Source organism: Carcharodon carcharias, chromosome 11, assembly GCF_017639515.1.
Source record: "Carcharodon carcharias isolate sCarCar2 chromosome 11, sCarCar2.pri, whole genome shotgun sequence".
Lineage (NCBI taxonomy): Eukaryota > Metazoa > Chordata > Chondrichthyes > Lamniformes > Lamnidae > Carcharodon > Carcharodon carcharias.
Window position 1 is genome coordinate 146,021,265 of NC_054477.1, and position 15,306 is coordinate 146,036,570.

The 15,306-nt window shown below is 40.9% G+C and overlaps 1 long non-coding RNA gene across 1 annotated transcript in view; it reads right to left on the bottom strand.

The window, feature by feature from the left end:
* Positions 1 to 10,088, bottom strand: part of LOC121283786 — a 167,945-nt gene extending 157,857 nt beyond the window's left edge. Inside the window, exons 1-3 of the long non-coding RNA XR_005944388.1 lie at positions 9,748 to 10,088; positions 1,512 to 1,629; positions 932 to 1,002 (exon numbers count right to left, since the gene is read on the bottom strand). This is a non-coding gene — a long non-coding RNA (uncharacterized LOC121283786). The remainder of the gene's footprint in view (positions 1 to 931; positions 1,003 to 1,511; positions 1,630 to 9,747) is intronic.
* Between the last annotated feature and the right edge of the window lie 5,218 nt (positions 10,089 to 15,306).

Consider the following 15,306-nt stretch of genomic DNA (forward strand, 5'->3'; position numbering starts at 1 on the left):
TGTAGACCTCTATATCTAATTTGTTTCACTGCATGTCACTGGGGAGTTTTGTATCTTGTAATATTCTTTAAATGATTCTTGAAATTCAGATATTAATGTAGGACTCAAATTTGGCTTCCTTGATGGCTTTGAAATGTAGGTAGATGCCCAGCATTGTGGGATACAGAGCCATGTAGACCATAAAGTCCCATGTTTGCTCCACAGCCTGCTTGAGTTAGCTGATCTCAGCCAGCACAGAAGTTTGGATATTTCCAAACAAAAAGTAACTAGATTGCCATCCAGTGACTCTTGCAGGAAAGCGTGTGTGCATAGGCATCAGGTAAGGGCACAACTAGAATTGGCTGTTGTATCATCAGTAATAAATAGCTTGTACTCACAGTCTCGACTCACATGCAGTGTATCATCATTTGGCTTAGGTATTTGAGGGAATTTGACCCAATTTGAATATTACTCCAGAGGAATCAAAATCTCCATGAAAGGAGGGAGAACATGAGAGAAAACTACACTTGTTTGAATGTTGTTTAAAGACCAAGCTGAGATTACAACTTTAAAGTCACTTCATAGTGCAAAGCCTATAAGATACTATCAATGAATGCTTTACAAGCCCTTATGGCCTTTTCTCTATCTGCTTTACAATTGAAGTTGTTCATCCTTTGTAAGTCTTCATTAAAATAGTGGACAGAGGAATAGTATACCTGTGCTTTATGCTTTCATCTGTTAATATCATTCATGGCAATTTCTAAATTAAATGTTCTTTTTAGACTACAAACTTTACGAAGTTACTTCATTCAATTTTGGGTCAGCTCTTTCTGCTTTCAGTAGCTTTCAGTGACTGTGCTCAGTGATGCTTAATGTGTGAAACACCCAGTGAAATATTGGTTAAATAATAATACCAAGATCATCCGTGCTGATTGCGGTCCCATTGGCTTACCTTTACCTGTGCCCTTAATCCAGGGTTTACAGCTGGTAATATTATTGATGTAAATCGGTGACAAAAGTAGTCTGCAAATCAAAAGCACAAAAATAGCATCAGCAACGCAGAGGAGAGGTTTTGATTCCATTCTCTGGTGAGAGTAAATCACTGTGAACTGCGTGGAGGACATAGTTCTAACTGAAAAGTTGCTGGAAATGCTAATTTGCTTCAGCCATAAGGAGGACCACGGTCTTTAGAAATTTTCTGCAGCATTCAGAGACACCATCTGTAGAGCCCAGTACTTGTCACTTTGCAACTCCTTTGGGTAATATGTAAGTGCCATTATTTCCCTTGACTGTAGTGATTGTTTCAAGAATATAACGCTGGCCATGGCACACATTTAAATATCTTAACTGTGTCTCACAGCATTAAATAATTTTGATGTAGAACAAAACAGAAGTGTGAAATTTCTCACCAGATTAACATTCAAGTTATCAGACATAATCCCTTCTCAAACAACAGGTTTATTGATTATTGGGTCCCCAGCAGCGCTCTTGCCAATGTCTGTCATTCCACAAAGAGGGAAAAAAATACTAACCTGGAAATTTGCCATCTTTACTTTAAGAGTTTTCAGTCAGCAAGTTGTCTAGGCAACTGAGGTCCTTCTTGCTGTCTAGTAGAAGGCAGCTTACTTTAGTTCAATTGCAAATGTGCAGCTGAATGAAGGAAGAGCAAGACATGAAATAAAACATAATGTTCCTTTATTTGTATGTTTTCAATTGACCTGTATTGGAACTGAACAACAGGCCTGAAATGCTTTATCCTTCAGTGCCAGTTCAAACCTTTAATGATTCTATTTCAATACGTTAATTACCTATCACTTCATGCAAATGCTGATGGCCAAATCTGATATCTTCATTCACTTGTGATATTTTGACAAAGTTTTGGCATTTACAGGCAAGTACAAAATTTCCACTGCAGCAAGAACTGAATCTTCGCAGCTACTGACTTATTTGAAATGTGTCTTTAAGTCCTAGTAGGATTTACATTCTTGATCATTTGTCAGTTCAAACTCACGCTGTCACAGACAATTTTAAGGTGTTACATTTTATTCCCTGTGATCAACTATATCTGTATGTGGATGTTTGTATTTTCTTACCCCTGGAGTGACTGTCAATTTAAGTGATCAAGCAGCAAGCTTTTGTATTTTTAAAAATGAAGAAATTTACTTTATTTCTCACACACACTTGCCCTGAAGGTTAAACAATCAGATTGGCTGGCAGATCTTGAAGTTAGGGCCTCTTCCCACTGAGGGGTGGAAATCCCACTTCCTGGCTGTTTAGCCTGCTGGCAGCGTGTTATGGCTGCAAGGCTGGTTCTTTTTAAGTGGGTCGGCTGCTGTCCGACTCTTGCAATGGGGGGAGTGAGCAATATGCTACCCGTACCGTGAAATCCAGCCCATTATGGGTATATTCAATGGACATTAGAATACAATGAAATCGAGGTCAAGACTGTGCTTTTCTGTCTCAGAATTCTTGGTATATTCATAGACTCATAGGATTATATAGCACCGAAAGAGACCATTCAACCCATTGAGCCTGTTCTAGCTCTTTGAAAGAGCTTATTCAATCAGTCCCAAATCACCTGCTCTTTCCCCATAGCCTGGCAATATTTTTTTCCCTTCAAGTATTTGTCCAATTCCCTCTTGAAAGGTATAATTGAATTTGCCTTTCACCACCCTCTCAGGCAGTGCATTCCAGATCACAACAACTCAAATGGTTTCCCACATCATTACCTCTTGTTCTTTTGCCATTCATTAAAAACAGTAGGGTGGATATAAAGAGGTAGGTTTTCCAAGCGCACACCTGCAGTATAAAAGTGGCAATGTAATTCTGCAGCAGTGTGAGACTTCCTCAGAGAGGCTATTTCAAACTATTTAGGCTTGGTACCATATGGAATATAACTCTGGTGCAACTGCCACTGTAATTTCAGAGTATATAGGGGGATTTTTTGAGTATTTCTACAAAAGCTTTTTTGCAGCTGTTGGTACAACATGCAAATTTTCAACTTTTCAGATCATTCAACTTTGCAGATAATTGCTTCGGGCACCTTTCAACTTTAAAACAATAGACTGAGTTTTACTCAGATTAGTGTAGACTAGAGATTTACTTCAGAGAATCGCAGAACTTTAATCACAGAATCACAGAAGGAGGCCATTCAGTCCATCATGTCTGCACCGGCTCTCCAGATGAGCATTATAACCTAGTGCCATTGCCCTGCCTTTTCCCCATACCCCTGCACATTGTTTCTATTCAAATAATCATCTAATGCCCTCTTGAAAGCCTTGATTGATCCTGCCTCCACCACACATCCTGGCAGTGCATTCCAGATCCGAACCACTTGGTGCGTGAAAAAGTTTTTTTTCCCACATCATATTTGCTTCTTTTGCAAATCACTTTAAATCTTTGCCCTCTCATTCTTGATCCTTTTATAAGCGGGAACAGCTTCTCCCTATCTGCTCTGTCAAGACCTCTCATGATTTTGAACATCTCTATCAAATCTCCTCTTCACCTTCCCTCCAAGGGGAACAGTCCTAACCTCTCCAATCTATCTTCGTAACTGATGTTTCTCATCCCTGAAATGTGAAAACACAATAGATAGTAAAGCTTGATATCCATATAGCTTTCTTTCCATTATTGACGAACTTGCCACCTTTAATTAAAATTGCTGGATGAAATATCATGATGGTGCATGCCTGAATTCTTGATAGCACATGCCTGGTGGGCAAGGCTCAGCATCGGGATGTTATGGAGGAAGATCAAACCTTTATCTTATTATTTCTTGGGATGGCCAGTATTTATTGCCCTTTCCTAGTTCCCCTATGAAGGTGATGTTTTTCTTAAGCTTGAACTGCTGTAGTCCATGTGGTGAAGACACTGCTACAAAACTGCTTGTTAGTGTTCTTTGTAGATAACTGATGCCAGTGAGTTGGTCAATTTCAGAGGTCAGTTTAAGAATCAGCCACATTGGCGTGGGACTGGAGTCATACCTAGACGAGGCCAAGTAAAGACAGCAGATTTACTTTCCTAAAGGACATTAGTGAACCAGTTGGGTTTGTAAGGCAATCCAGCAATTTCATTGTCAGTACACTCATGCCACCTTGTTATTTTGAGGTTTTTGTGTTGTAGAATTCAAATCAAATTTTCAATGGCCATGGTGGGATTTGAACTCATGGGCCGTGATGGTGGGCTTTACAAATCGTGGTACCAGAATCATGGCGGCATCCTGAGGGCGTTTCACATTTTCAATGGGCTGGCAGTGGAGAGGCAGCAGGGAAGTCACTTGCCTCCAATTAACGACCACTTAAGCTCCTTAAGGAACTTGTTAAGAGGCCTGTCCAGAACGAAATTACATTTTCAACATTTTTTTCTGGCAAGCCCGAGCATTCTAGTGCATGTCAGTGCATAGCTGTTGGGTTCACTGCGGGGCCTGAATATATTTCTTTGGAAATATTATTGAGAGGCATTTGTGGGGCCAACTAGCATTGCGACAAGCACTGGCCCTTACCTTGTCATGCAAGGCCGGTATCCACGTCATTTGACCTCCTGGCTTTCTGAGGAGCTGCCTGCTTAATTTAGCAAAGCAGCGGCAACCATCGACAAGGCTGAGGCCTGCCTTTCCTGCTGGTGCCAGTTAGGTAGTGCCTGCCTCTCAAGGTGCTTGACACCAAGCTTGCCTCCTGGCCAATTGGGCTATTTGAATTTGAAGATCCGGTCATGAGCACAGCACAGCTTGGGCATGGGTTGAGACCTGGAATTCACATGGATGTCAAGTTCTGATCCTGCAATGAAAATCCAGTCCATGTTCTCTGGTTATTAGCAGCATGGCCTCCAAAGTGTCTTGATCTAATAAAGCAGCTCTCACTCATTCTCTTTCTCTAGCTATTTTATTACTCCTTTATAAGTAGGCCAGCTTTCAGGGCAACTGACTGCCCTTTAAAAGTTGCTGGTGCTGGGTAACCCAGGTTCCCTGTCCCCTGCACTTTCCCAAGTGCGTCATGCACTGACAATTTTTTAAGTGAGTTGATGATGTTTTATAATTGTACTATTAGGTGTGTGGAACACCCAAGCAGTGGAGCTCCTATGGTTAATATGCCAATTATCAGCCCCTACATCACAGACTGTGACATGTTGCCTCTGACTTTCTGATCATAGCCTATTGTCCTTGGGTAATGCATACAGTTTTATCTCTGTTAGCGATAATAAAATTAAGTGACTGTGGTGTAAAGAAAAAACAGCTCGCAAAACTAAATAAGAAGTGCTTAAAGTTTTTGTGGTTACCCTGCAGATAATAAACAAAACTGATGCGGTAATGATACAGACCTTCACCTATACTGGTGATTCTGGAAATGCCAGAGTTGTGGATCCACTCACTGTGAGGAAAATTCTGCAGTACAGTTGCAGTGTCTCAAAACCAACAGCCTCGGGACTGGGTCTGTGCCGGATCTCAGACCTTGCTGGTTTTCGGGTCGGCCGGTTTGGGCCAGGTTGGTTGAGGTCAAGGGTTGCTCGGACCACTTGGAGCACAGGAAAAGGCAGACATGCGAAGCCAATAACTAGCTAGTCCGTCACCGCGCCAATGCAGCACCTAACCGAACAAGCTGGTAAGTTATTTACTCATCTAATCATAATTAGAATTCATGCATGGCAGCTTAAACAATTGTCCAGTTTTCAGATATTGTCAGTGTTTGGATAGTCTGATCTGAGACACTGCACCTGTTCTATGCAAGCCGTAGTATTTTCTGGCTGTGGGTCTGTGTGTATGGTAGTAAAGATCCCAATAGTTCAGCATGAAGGAAATGCGCTTCTGAGCAATAGGGGGGAAATGTAGCATTGAGCATGTTTGCTTCCAGACAACATGGCAGTCAGCACTACTGCTGCTTTTCCTCTGAGGTTCCTGAATAGGGGTTAAAAAAATGTCTCAAAGAGGAACTCCAGTTCTCTGTATGCATCAATATTCACTGATTTAGTTTGCTTGCAGCTGTGATTCCAAAGCTGCCACCCTTTGGCCTTGTAGTACTGTAAATTAAATGTGGCTTAGGTCTGACTTAAGGTGTCAAGTATACCTTAAGTTCACATGCAGCTAAAGCAGACAGAGTACTTTCTTGAACCTTGATTGCTATCCACTAGTGACCTCTACAAGAGTGCATGTATGGACATTGTGCAAGGATAGGGCTGGGTTCAGTTGTGTTGATGGTGAAATGCATCATTAACTGTCAGGCTCCCATAACAACGGTATTCTGGTGAGAGGCCAGAGGGTGATTGCCACCCATACAGCCAAGCCCAGGCAATAACACCTTCAGGAGAGAAGGACAAACAAGAAAATTGACAGAAAAGGAGGAAAGTAAAATAAACAATCGCTTCACTATTTTTCATTTTTGGGATGTGAGCATGTGGTCATCATTTATTGTTCATCCCTCGATGCCCTAGAGAAGGTGTTGTTGATATTCGTGCTTCTTGAACCACTGCAGTCCATATGTTGAAGGTGTTCCCACAATGTTGTTAGCTAGAGAGCGTCAATATTTTTACCTAGTGACAGTGAAGGCAGAACTTCTTACTGATATAAAACCTTTACTTACAATAAGTTAACACAGTTCATGGGTTAAAGAATTGGCAATGGTTGGTGATTAATGGCATGGTACTGAGCAATACAGGCTAAGAAACTGATGGCTTTAATCCCTGCTGTGTGCAGTTAGATGATCTCAGCTAATTAAGGCAACGGCAGTGAAACTAAAATCGGCCTCTGGCCCTGGACTCAGTCAGAGAAAAAATTGGCACTGGTTTGCGATCCTTGATCGGCCAGCCGGTGACCTCTACAAGGAGGGTCTATGGGATGCAAGATGAAAACATAACTTCAGTGGTAGTGCTCTCAGCTCTAACTCAGATGATTGTTGATTCAAGCCACACTTCAGAAACTTGAAAGCATAATCTAAGCTGAAACTCTGGTGCAAGACAGGTGGAGAGCTGCATGGTTGGAAGTACCGATTTTTGATTAAAAACTGAGGCCCTATCTGCACTCTCAATTGTGACCCTGATTCTGTGGAATTATTCAAATAGGAATAATGGAGTTCTCCGAGCCAGGTTTATCCCTCAACCAATATCATTAAGTTAGATTATCTGGATATCTCTTATTGCAGTTTGTGGTTCTTTGCTGTGTGCTGTTTGTCGCATTTCACTGCATTGCAACATCGACTGCACTTCAAAAGTGCTTCATTGATTGTGAAATACTGTGAGACAGCCTGAGGTCACAATAGGCAGCTTTTCAAAATTCTGTCATGCAATGTGGCCTCGCTGGCAAGGTCAGCATTTGTTAACCATCCCTAAGTGCCTATGAGAAGGTGGTTGCGAGCCGCCTTCTTGAAGCGCTGGAGCCCATCTCGTGTAGGTACACCCAGTGTTGGTTAGGAGGGGAGTTCCAGGATTTTGATTCATTGACAAGAAAAGGAACAGCAATATATTTCCAAGTCAGGATGTGTGTGGCTTGGAGGGGATCTTGCAGGTTTCCAGGGTTCTTTACTACCTATCAGGTTTAATTATGACGGTCCCATAGTCAAATCGTCTACAGACACTGAACAGATTTACACAGGAAGGATTGCTACATGAGAACTGCTGTCAACTGGATCCCACTATGAGATCAATAAGGATAAATAATAGGATAAATGTTTTTAAAGGTGTATTTAAAAAAATAAAATATGCATACATGCCAACTTACTGGAAAGGGTGTGTGGCGTTGCAAGAGGGAAATTGTTACCAGCATGCAATTTTCTCTTTCTTGCTAATAATATTACCTCACCATATAAACAGAACTACAAAGTCGTTTTCCACCATCTGTAATCTTCTGTATAAATGGCAGAGTCATGGGGATGCCATAAGTGGACTGACCTTAATACCTCTCAAGTGGCAAATTAATGGTCAGTGATTCAAGTGGGCCTTCACTGATTTTTGTCATACATTTTGTTTGCATTGCACACCAATTAAACAATTAATATTAAAATGATAAGAATTGAAAGCAAACACATTGATTTTCAAAGGGGAGTTAATATTGCTGTGCAGATTCCAGCGATCTCACTGTGAACCATTTGTTCTGACAGTACTCCTTGTTCTCAGAATGAAATGTTTCATGGAGATGACACAATAACACGTGGTCTAAAATTAACAGCATGTGGGTAACATCCCAATAATAAAAGAGCAATTTACTTAACTTTATATCATTCCACAGTAATGTTGTTGATTAAAATTTGACTTTTTACAACATTCTGATACTGGGATAAAGATGTTTTTACAGTTATAGGATACATAACTCTGAAAGTGATCACCTCAGGTTATATTCTGAGAAAACTGGAGAGCATTTATGGGACAGAATTTTTTTTGCTTGGTGTGAAAAATTGCCTGGGAGGCTGTGACAACCTTTGACCCAGAAGCATTACAGTAAGTAAAATTTGTAATTTCTTTAAAATGTCCACGGTGAGCATCAATTGTAAAGGGATCAATTGAAATTTTCTGGGATAATAAGAAATACTGGTCTATGTGACCTGTTGACCCTTGACTTGGAAACAGTACCAATAGAAAGAAAGTTAATATACAAAAGCCATGTGGCCAGGCACAAAGTAGAGCTGCAGAAGAAAGACAGTCACATCATAGGGAAGAACAAAGAGGGCACATTTACAAGGAACTGTGCATGTGTAATACAGTTAATTGGGACAGAAAGCCAAAAACAGGGTTAAAACAAGGATCGTGAATTAGAAAATGTTACTGCTACTGCTTCAGTTTTGCCAGAGCTAACAGTTTCATGGGGTTTTTAAAGGGCTTTGATAAAGGAGTCTCTGGGGATTCTGTGCTATCAACACTGTCGTGAACCCAGCTAAGGAGATTCTGCAGGAGTTTGCTGTTCAGGTGACAACTGTCTATGGGGACCTCAGATGGAATATGGCTGCCAGTGAATGGGACTCAAACGCCAAATTGATTGAAGGGAAAGTGAGAGATTCTATCTACCAGAGGCCAAGTTAGAGAACTTTAGAACTGCACATGGTGTCAAATGTCAGTGGGGAGTGATGCGGGTGCTTGAGGTTGTGTAAAATGTATTTTTATTGTACCGACTATTTAAAGTGAAACTTACCTTTTTTTAAACCAAGTTTCATATGCCTGTTAATTCATGGTTAATTTGTGTTGGTTCTGATTCATGTTAAAGTGAAAGTTACAAAAGGTTAAATCTTGTTGGTAATTTCTTCATTTGGAGGTTGTTTGGCAAATTTAGTTATTTTGGTTTACAGTTTCCCCACTGGGATCACAAAAGTAGAAATAGTAGAGAATTAGGCTGCGTCCATGCAGGAGTGTGAATCACTCTCCCTGGATCTCTTATGCATGCCAAGGTTTGAGCACCCAACCCAGTAGAGGAAATTCTACCTAAAGATCATAGGAAATTTGCTTTTTAATTATGATGAAGTTCTGTTAACAAGGAATTCTAAATGAACAATTTGGTTAATGATTCATTTTTATAATTTTTGAAGTACAGCTTCCACAATGCTTGAAAGGATTAAATGCATTTCCTGGTGTGGTTCTAAACCACCTAGACAGTAAGGTCTCAAGGTTTAATCCCTGCATCAGCCTATTAACTGATCTCAGTGGGGAGATGAATGGCCTTTTGAGCAGTGGCAATTTTCATCACTCCTCCGTTGGCGGCTGTGCCTTCAGCTGCCAAGGGCCTAAGCTCTGTAATTTTTTATGTAACCCTCCCTCCTCTCTCTCTCTTCTTCTAAGTTAGACATTAAAACCTACCTCTTTGACCAGCGTCCTGCCATCGGCCTTAGCATCTCCTTATGTGGCTCAGTGTCAAATCTTGTTTGACTACACTCCTGTGAGGCCCCATCTTAAAGGCACTATATAAATCCAAGTTGGTGTAGTTGGAAAAAATGACAGCTACTCAATATTCAGTGTCATGAAACAAGAGTATTGAAAAAATGTCCACAAGTTTCTCTGCATTCAGCTCAGCAGTTCAGCTGTATACTTTTCCATTGATTTCACTGCCTTGCAGCCATTAAACTGCACTGTTGTTTTCTGAATTGATTCCACTGCCTCAGCCACACTAAGACCAGGCCACTTTTGGCTTTCATCTGACTGAGCAATTTCCCAGTTTGACACACTAGATTTGGAGTTTAGTCAATAAAAGCTTTGCCGTGTCCTTTTCGCTCCCAGTATTCACAAAGGAGAACTAAATTCAATTCATCCTTTCTCTAGTCTCTGTAGACTTCAGCAATACAACCCCTACTTGGCCAAGGACATGCCAAAAACTTGGCAGGAACACTGTCAAAGGAATTTTCTATTCCCATGGCTACTGCCTTGCTTCCATGAAGGGTGCATGTGAATTTACTACACTTTAACTATTTCCCTTTCAGTTTATTTTCTATTTTTTGAAAAAGAACAATGATATTTTTGTATCTATGAAATATGCTAGCCTCTTGCTTATATAGTTTTGCCCTTTCTCTGTCTTAAACTGTAACAGACTGAGCAGGGTATAAAGCAGAGTTTGATGAAGAATCTTAAGCATATTTAATTATGTAGATTTGTGTGAAACAAACAGCAGGGATGCATTGGGTGAATTACAATGGTCTCATTACTTCTACAAATGAGGCGTTCAATTTCAATGCTGAAAGAAAAGTAAACAGGCATCTGGCCAGGGATCGCCTCATTCCCTCAGCAGTGTGAAAACTAAAACTCGAGAAATGCTGCTTCAGGCATATCATTTCATTTCAAATTGCAGAATTGTTTTAGTTAACAACATAAAACAACATGGGGCATTTAAGAAGAACTGAATTGATTACCCAAAGATCTCGAACTTGGATGCCACATTATCAGGGGGAGCTTTCATTCCTGAACCTGAATTGGTTTTGAATCAAGATGATTAATGCACAAAGAGGAGGGGGAAAAAAAGGTTTGGTACTTTGTGCCAATGCAGTTAAGTTTCTGTGCCTTCAAATTGCCAGACATGCCAATAGTATAACTAAGGAGTTTAGACTTTGTGAGTTATTTTTAACAAATGTGTTCACATGTTCAGCTAAAATTTAGTTAAGTTGCTCTAGCCTTTTAAGTTTAAGTCAGTTAACAGCCTTGTTAAAACAGCCACTACAAGCATTTCATTTAAGCATTTCACCCATTTGTTAAAAATAGCAGACAAAGCAACTTCAGCCCAAAACAGTTTGTAACCTGTTTTGGTAGATGTGCAATGCAATGCTAGATTTCAGCAAAGATCAGGACATGTTCATGCTGTTTGTTTCTGCCTATAGTGGTAATAAAGGAGTGATTGACAAAAAACTCCTGTGTTTTATTTTGTAGACTGCCAGCACAGAGCCACATGAGGCATGAGCACAGGATGCCGAGTCACAGCTACAATGTTGTAGCCCTATCTCAAGTCCATACTCACATTTAATGATGCTATGTGCATGCGGCATCATAGGTTCATGATTTCTGCTCTGTATACGCTTTGGCTCTAAAATTCCTTGGTTATGATCTTATCTGTCAGTGCCCTACATATAGCGCTGACCCCAATGGAGTGTGCAGAGTCAATGGGGGAGACCCCACATTTGCATGGGGTCAGGTGGGTTCAATGACTGCAACAGGCACATCTTTGGCATCTACTTGCCTCATGTTAATAAAAACTGTCTGAGTGAGCTGCTGCCATAGACGTGTTTGTGCTCTCCTGCAGTTTATTCATGGTCTGGGGGAATCATTCTGCCTTGGCTAGCTATGTTTTAGTCTGGACTATTAGAGAGCTTTTAAATGCTTCCTAGCTGAGTTGAACAGAAAATAGAGCATTTTTCCATATATCCGTTACCTGGATGCAATTTTGTTTCCTGTAGCATGTAGAATTTCAACACCAAATGGCATAATTTTAACAGAAGTAAAACTAGAACATTGTGATGTTGGGTACCTGTACTGTTGTTGCTCTTTGAGTGCCAGCACTATATCTCATTGAAGACTGAAGCCCCAGGCCTGCTGAACACCTTTTGTGTATAATGCTGGATAACATGATCGTACTGTACCCATGACACTGAGAAGTTACACATCTGCTGATATCTATTCTCATTTTGGGCTACAAAAACTTTTAATGAGATCGTAGTCCCACCATATAGTCTGACCACTTAAATGGCAGTTCGGTTTGAAATGGCCACTGGATGCCTTGCTAGTCCCTCTTTCATTATGTCCCCACATTCTTTTCACTTCTAATTGCGCCATCTATTTAAGTGTTCCTTTGCACTTTTTTGTAAACGTAACCTTAAAGTTACACCCATCTGCAATCCGGGTTTGTTTCCTGATGAACTGTTATTGCATATAGTGGCTTTGGATATTCCTGGACATCTGGAGATTGCAAAGTCCGGTTTTCAGATAAGAGAGTCAGACTCAATAATGATGGTTCCTGTGTAGAAACAATGACGCCTCAGGGTGTCATTGGATCTGAATTTCATGTTCCATCATGAACTCATTTCCTCATCACCCAACTTCCTTTGTTGGCTGTCAAACAGCCTGATGGTATAACTGGTTCCCTTTCATGTACTGTCACTTTCTTTTTCAAAGTAACCATTATTAACCCCTCATCAAAGATCCCTCCCTTGATCCCTCTGTATTTGCAAAGCTCTGCTCTACCTCCATCCCTCCTTCCTTCCTAAATCCTTGAATTTTATCATCGCCTCGCAATCCCATTACTATGTTTGATCTCTCCACTCTGGCATCTGCTATTGTCCCTGCACTGAAACAGCCTTAATCACAGCCATGCATGGCAGCTCCTGTGACTGCACCCAGGATGCATTTTCCCTTCTCGTCATCACTCTGCAGACTTTGACATGAGCAATCAATCTTACGTTCTACAATGTCTTTCTTCATTTTTTCAGCTCAGTGGGATTGCCTTTGTTTGGTTCCACTCTGACTACTGACTATCCAATCATAGCCAATGCATCACTAGCAATTACCTCAATTTACTAGTGATGAGGTAAATTCTGCGCCATGACCACTGAAGTCCCCCAACCTCTTCTATAAGCTGCTCCTTGGATGTAGTCAGCTTCCATGACTATGTTGGTAACACCCAGTTCTACTTTCTCAATACGTCTCCAGACCCCTTAACTGTCACTGTGCTTTTCCAAAATCCAAGCTTGGATAAGCTGCAATTACTTCTAAATTAAACATTGGCAAGACCAAAGCTATTCTCTTCTGCACCAACAACGAAATCCATGGCCACTGATTCCATTCCCCTCTATTACCTTCTGTTGAATCAGATTGTTCGGAACCTCAGCGTTCTATTCAGCTTCATACTGAGCTTCCAGCCAATGTTGTCACTAAGCTGCACAGGCCCGTGCAACATTCTGCAAGATACTGCCCGGGCTTTGCCCTGCTATAAATAACACGCCTGCGGTTTAAAGGGACCATGCACTAAAAATGGGCCAGTCACAGCAATTAAATTTGAAAGCAAACATTGTTTCCATCACACATCTTCTTCAATACAACGACCATCTCTTTCATTTCTGTGACTTTGCTCTCTGCAGAAACTCTTATATCCATGCCTTCATAATCACTGCTATACTCACCTATTCTTAGTCTCCTGTCCAGCTTCACTCCATAACCTTGAGCTCATCCCGAAATCACTGCTGGTATACTGCACTGCACCAAGTCCTACTCACCCATCCTTTCTGTTCTTGCTGACCTACATTGATTCCCAGTCCACCAACATTTCCAACTTAAATTTCTCATTCCTGATTTTGTGGTTATCATTTTATGGCATCGTCTTTTCCTGTCTCTGTAATCACTTGCAGTTCTTAAACCTCAGAACTCTCTGTTCCTCCAACTTTGGCCTCTTGTGTACCCATTTGACTCCATCATAGATGGCTGTGCCTTCCAACTAATTAAACCTCATGCTCTGTAATTTCCTACTTAAACCACTCCACCTCTTCACTTCCCCCTCTTTCTTTAAAAGACACCCTGCCTCCTAACATCTCTTTCTTTGGCAGAGCAACTATTTTTGCCTGATGACATCTCTGGAGTGTGCAGGATATTTTTCTACATTGAAGGCTCTGTATAAATGTTGGCTCTTGTTATTCAGGTAGATTAAGAGAGAGGATTTTGTAAGTTTATACCGCATTTATCTTGAAGTGCTGCCACCAATGACAGCTATAACTTTGCCTGTGGTGTAAAGCAAGTCAAATACTGTTTCTGATGGCACTGAGATCTAATCGAAGAAAAGGACAGACTGTTAATACAGACCAGCAATGCAATTTTCTGTTCATTGATCTATATGGATTTTGCTTAGCATCACAGGAAGAAGAAATAATTTGTATTTATCTAGCACCTTTCCTTACCTCAGGATGTCAGAAAGTGCTTCACAGTCCATGAAATATTGCTGAAATGCAATCACTGTTTCAACACAACACAGCAGCCAATTTGCACAGCATGGTCTCATGAACAGCAATGAGATAATGATCAGATAATCTGTTTCAGTGATGTTAATTGAGGGATAATTATTGGCTAGGGCACCAGGGAGAGCTCCCTGCTCTTCTTCAAAATAGCACCATGGGATCTTTGGCATTCACCTGAGAAGACAGATGTGGCCTCAGTTTTTGTTATCCAAAAGACGGCACCTCCAACAACATAGCACTCCTCAGTACTACACTAGCACCTCAGCCATAATTTTATGCTCAAGATTCTGTAATGGGATTTAAAGCCACAACCATTTTCAGACATCACTGACCTTTATTCTGCGATTAACACCTACTCTTGACCAATGCTTTGTTCTTTTGAGAACGAGAAATTACTCCTGTTCCCACTCTCTTCGACATTTGTTCCATGACATTTTTGTGATTTAATCTCCCTGACCTTACCTTTTGCTCCACCTGACCCTCCCCCCCCAACTTTTTCAACAGCATATGGCACACCACATTTCTGCCTTTTTAGTTCTAAAGAAGAGCCATATTGGACTCAAAACGTTAACCCTATTTCTCTCTCCTACAATGCTGCCAGAGCTCCTGAGTTTTTCCAGCACTTTCTGCTTCTATGCCTGGAATTTCATCAAGGCTGCTCTCATTTGATCATTATAACTTCAGCAAAAGATCAATGGGAATCTCAGTGAAGCTGTGGATTCAGGAGTCATTGTTGATTTTCAGTCAAAGTTACAGCAGTCCATTGGAACAAGCCCTGAGGACACCTATGTAGGCGACTGACTAAACAAGAATGATAATGTTTGATTCAATGGAATTAAGGGAAAACAAGTGGAAAAAGAGTAGCAATTTGAATCAGATTGTTGTGGAGATGTAGATTGACGTAGCCCTGCTGGCATTGGTCTGTTTACTGCAAAAA